This window comes from Ptychodera flava (genome assembly GCF_041260155.1).
Source record: "Ptychodera flava strain L36383 chromosome 23 unlocalized genomic scaffold, AS_Pfla_20210202 Scaffold_24__1_contigs__length_23054250_pilon, whole genome shotgun sequence".
Taxonomy (NCBI): domain Eukaryota; kingdom Metazoa; phylum Hemichordata; class Enteropneusta; family Ptychoderidae; genus Ptychodera; species Ptychodera flava.
Genome location: NW_027248278.1, coordinates 9,533,049 through 9,538,061, shown reverse-complemented (window position 1 = coordinate 9,538,061; position 5,013 = coordinate 9,533,049). Strand labels below are relative to the sequence as shown.

General features: G+C 39.4%; 1 long non-coding RNA gene across 1 annotated transcript; it reads right to left on the bottom strand.

Annotated features, from left to right (window-relative positions):
* Positions 1-244: 244 nt before the first annotated feature.
* On the bottom strand, positions 245-2,025 carry LOC139124787 (uncharacterized). The gene is made up of 4 exons (XR_011550036.1): positions 1,963-2,025; positions 1,702-1,802; positions 1,444-1,537; positions 245-1,227 (listed from the first exon to the last, which is right to left on the bottom strand). It is a non-coding gene; the product is annotated as an uncharacterized lncRNA (long non-coding RNA).
* Positions 2,026-5,013: the final 2,988 nt, after the last annotated feature.

Here is a 5,013-nt window from a genome sequence, read left to right as displayed (position 1 = left end):
ATGAATAGCATTAAGTCTTTAATCCTAACAAAATCAAGAAAAGAATCTTATTTGCAATTGCGATAATGTCTTGAACATGGCCAAAAACGCATTCTATATATTGGTAAACCTCTATCGATTTTTGCATATTTGTAAATACATAAAAAATTACAATTAACAACAATTCACGATAATGTGTGTGTGTGTGTGTGTGTGTGGTGTGTACACACACACACACACACACACACACACACACACACACACATACACAAAAACACTCTAGCTATAGCTGTTGGAAAAGCACACATCACGAGAACACGCCCGACTTCCTGTGACTTAAGGTTTGAGTACCACGCCACCATGAGAATCGTTCAAGAGGGATACAACATATCAACGCGAGCGGCGCTCGTTCATGATGCTCAAGACACAGCTCGATGTGATGGTCCTTTTACAATATTGCATGCATCCAATTACTTTTTAGCATATACTCTTACACTTAAATCTAGATAAAGTGCGGCTTGGACAATAATATCATAGTTGTTCGGTTTCTTTGTTTTCGTTGTCTGTGGTTAACGCAGCTTTCAATCTCAAAACATGTTATCACACTTGTACCAGCCTGTGATAAAAGAGTATCTTTACATATCATCAAGTGAAATCTTAAATTGTAATAATTTTCTCCATACTAATCAAACATTTACGGTAGTCAATTTCACGTCAACCAAGTTTAAAAATTACCGTAAATATATTCTTTCAGTACGTAACATTCAGTTATGAAAGGAAAGAAAAGTGGTCGTGTTAATATTCTATTTGGTCATCAAAATATGCACAGAGACTTATAGGTTTGATACCTTTCTAACAAAATATTTGAACCTATTTATCATTCTCATCTGATGCTTGTAGGTAAGACATTTGATCATAATCTTTCGATACAGCCCATGAAGGTGCGTCTTTTGGAACCTGCCTTTCTGACATATAATTGTCAGGTTTTGATATAGTTGCCATTGATGCTCGGCGCTTAGGAGATATATTTTCTAAAAAAAATGCTATCGAGTGCTCTTTTGTAAGTTGTCAACTTTTTGACCGACTCTTCGGGGAAGAGCGCCGAATCCACTTTCGGGCATTGATGGAATTGCGTCTTTGTCGTCGTCTTCAGAACTCTGATACTCTGGCTGAAGAATAGCGTTGATTTTTTTCTTTTTTTTCGTTCCAGTCGGTCATCCCTAGGTCTTCAGTTCTGCACTTTAGTTTCTGAACAACAATAAAGGTATTTTTTTTATTTTAAGCCATGATCGCCAGGTGTGCTGAGTGTGTTCCAACTAAATTCGGTCATGAAGTTCGTTCTTATGAAAGAAATCATATTGTTCTAATATACATCCTCTGACATTAGAGATTTACAAATTAAGATAGTCAAGATTGTTCGCACATATACAACAGAGTTGTAGACTATCATGTGAGAAGACTTACCCTTTTGATTCGTTCATGACGACACATTTTCCCTGTGTCGAGCTTCAGTTCCTTTTCTCTGCCCTGTCGTTTGCGTGTTCGCCAGTAACAGCCTCTGTTGTTTGAATAAGATAAACAGACTTTTGTGATCAATGGGAACTGGATACTTGTAAAGGAAATAGTAATTGACAAATTCTTCTGAACAGTCAGGTTAATTTTTGTTGATCGCTGAATGGATTGATAAAGTCCTAGCTAGTCTGGAGGACTCAGTCAGCCTACCTTCAATTTCTTGAGCAGCACTCCACGCTTTCTCTTCATAGATTGAGCGTATTTCTCCCGTGAGTTTCTTCATAACAGCGCGATTTTCTGGTTCGTTGAAACTGAAAGCAGAGAATAATGATAAGTTAATATCAATGAGTTTTCATGAAACTGAAAGCGGAGAATAATAATAAGTTAATATGAAAGAGTTTTCGTGCAATAATAAGTGGATGTTTCATTATTTTTTCATTAGTTATTTGACAGGAAGTGTGGGTCATTTACCTTTTCTCAACGAAGCCCGTAAAGTCTTCGTGTGATAATAATTCCTTTTTCTTCACTGCACTCTGCAAAACAAAAGGCTAAACCATTTTCAAACAAAACAACAACGAAACGTCACTCATTTTTCATCACAAAGAAACAAATTCGTTTCAAAAATACAAACGAAGAGTACAACGGATTTTCATTTAGGTCGCACTAAAATTTTCATACAGGACAATAATGAACAGTCACTATCGCTCCGTTTGCCAATTTTGCTTACGGTAAGGCCTGATGGTAGAGAACATGAACAAAAGCTGGTGGGCGTGATTTGAGAAGACAACGTGCCTCATTGAAATGCACACACATCGACCAATCACGGTTTGATAAAATTTGTAGGCTACGCCCTCGCCATCCCATACGCAGTCCGACGTAATACAGATTCAAATTTGGTGTCCGTTAAATAAGTACAGCATTTTGGACTTGTTGTGGCTCTTGCTGATGACTTACTACACGTTTTAAAGGTAAGATTGTTAAATTATTTATCTTAAACACGATTGGAACTAATTTGTGATAATTGGATGAGGAATGTCGAATTAATCAGCTAATGTAAGCTAATCTGCTTTTCTTTAAAAAATGTACACTTGTTTTTATGAGTAATTTGTAATCAGCTATAGGGCACTTTTGAGAAATTTGAAAAATATGAAGATCCAATTATCCCGAAATAGTTCCAATCGTGTTCTTATTATTGATTCAATAGTACGGTTTCTGAAACGTAAAGGCATACTCCCATATCCCATTTCCCTTTCATCTCTCTCTCTCTCTCTCTCTCTCTCTCTCTCTCTCTCTCTCTCTCTCTCTCTCATTATCAATATTTGTTATGTAAATCTTGCAATAACACGAAACACCTGCTAAGGCAAAGTTACCGTCTTTGACAATTTTCCATGAGTATTATTTTACCAGCAAATTGCACTTTTGTTAGAACCACGAAACGTGTTCAGGCCCGGCTTATAGAACGAAGTAGATTACTGTTTTACAATGACATGTTTCCAGCTTTCCAGTATCCATCAGATGACCGCTGTCACAAATAGCACAATTCGCCATATGTCTCATGCCAGTTTCTCTACATTCCTTCTTGATATTAACCTTACTCTAAGGGGAAAGGTCATGGTGGCCATCATCAGTCAACGTGTGTCTCACACTTGTGCTCAGTGATAACAAGTTGATCCGTTTGTATATGTGAACAAATACTTGTACAGTGGAGCAGAAATTGGCGGGAAAGGATTGCCTTACCGTACATTCACAGCTAACGTGGATGTTATGTTTGCGTCTCCGGGATTTGCCGCTCGGAATTTTTGCCATCAACTGCTTTTTCTCCGCTTCAACTGCTTCAGTCTTTTGTTTTCATCATGTACAGCAATCGAGATCATATGTCTTTGCCAATGTTCGCGTTTTCTGCAATAAGAGGAAGTTCAAAATTGTATTTGGACATCCATTTTGTATTTTGTCTGATAGATAAGTAACAAAAGCCAATCAAAACCACAGGCGCTTGGCACATTGCTGGAATAATAATCGTATTTAATATGTATAGAGTTGATTATTTAGTAAAAGAATCACCGTACGTGAGATATTAGTGTAGGCCTATAGGCCTACATGTTGACTGGCATTATACGGAGTGGCTATGGCTGCCTGGCTCGGGCCAGGCGAACGCACTGCATAATCATCAATGTGTAGAATGTCTACATGACTTGATTATTTAATAAAGAATAACGGTACGTGATATTACTGTACATGTCGGCTAGCTTAACCGAGCGGCTGTAGCTGCAGGCAGGGCTTTGGCCCGGCTTGGGCCCGTTGTCCACTGCTGCACAGACATAAACTCAAGGCGTGAAAGCTTTTCACCGCCCGATTTCATAAATCAGCGAAATTCAGGATCTCTTAGCGTTTCGGTGATAAAAACTGGTCATCGGTCAGGTGGTTGCATAAACAATCGATCGACTGGCCCTATTGCCTAAAATCATACCTAACCCTATGCTACTGGCAAGAAATCGTCCTGAAATCGGCTGGGCACACCAACCCAGCGCCGGCCATTTTGAATAAGCTTCCTGCAACGTACGCGTCCAATGAGAGAAGAGCAATTGAAAGACAATACGTCATCTGCCAAGGGTTGTATGCACAGGCGCATACATTGCATGCAGCTCATTCAAAATGGCCGGCGCTGGGTTGGTGTGCCCAGCCGATTTTAGGACGAATTCTCGCCAGTAGCATAGGGTAAGGTATGATTTTAGGCAAAAGGGCCGGTCGATCGATTGTTTATGCAACCACCTGACCGATGACTAGTTTTTATCACCGAAAACGCTCAGAGATCCTGAATTTCGCTGATTTATGAAATCGGGCGGTGAAAAGCTTTCACGCCTTGAGTTTATGTCTGTGCAGCAGTGGACAATGGGCCCAAGCCGGGCCAAAGCCCTGCAGCTACAGCCGCTCGGTTAAGCTAGCCGACATGTACAGTAATATCACGTACCGTTATATATTCTTTATTAAATGTACCTATTTTGATAGCTTTTGTATACATTTGGGCTGGAGGCCTATTGTATAAGAATAAAGATTAATAATAATAATTAAATAATCAAGTCATGTAGACATTCTACACATTGATGATTATGCAGTGCGTTCGCCTGGCCCGAGCCAGGCAGCCATAGCCACTCGGTATGCCAGTTGACATGTAGGTCTATAGGCCTACACTAATATCTCATGTACGGTGATTCTTTTACTGAATAATCAAGTCGTATATAGACATTCTACATATTAAATACGATTATTATCCCAGCAATGTGCCAAGTGCCTGTGATCAAAGTCTGACGATTGCGAAGACCGCGATTTCATAGAAAACAGACATTAGCATAGCCTTCAAATTAGACAGGAAAGTTTACGTGTCAATTTAATTGTCAGACTTACCTGATGAACTTGAACTGTTATCAGAAGAATCGACAGGATTGTTCCAGAACTTTGTACTGAACGAGTATCAGTCATTAAGGTCTCGTCGCTACTGAACTAACAGAGGCAACCTCGGTCCCG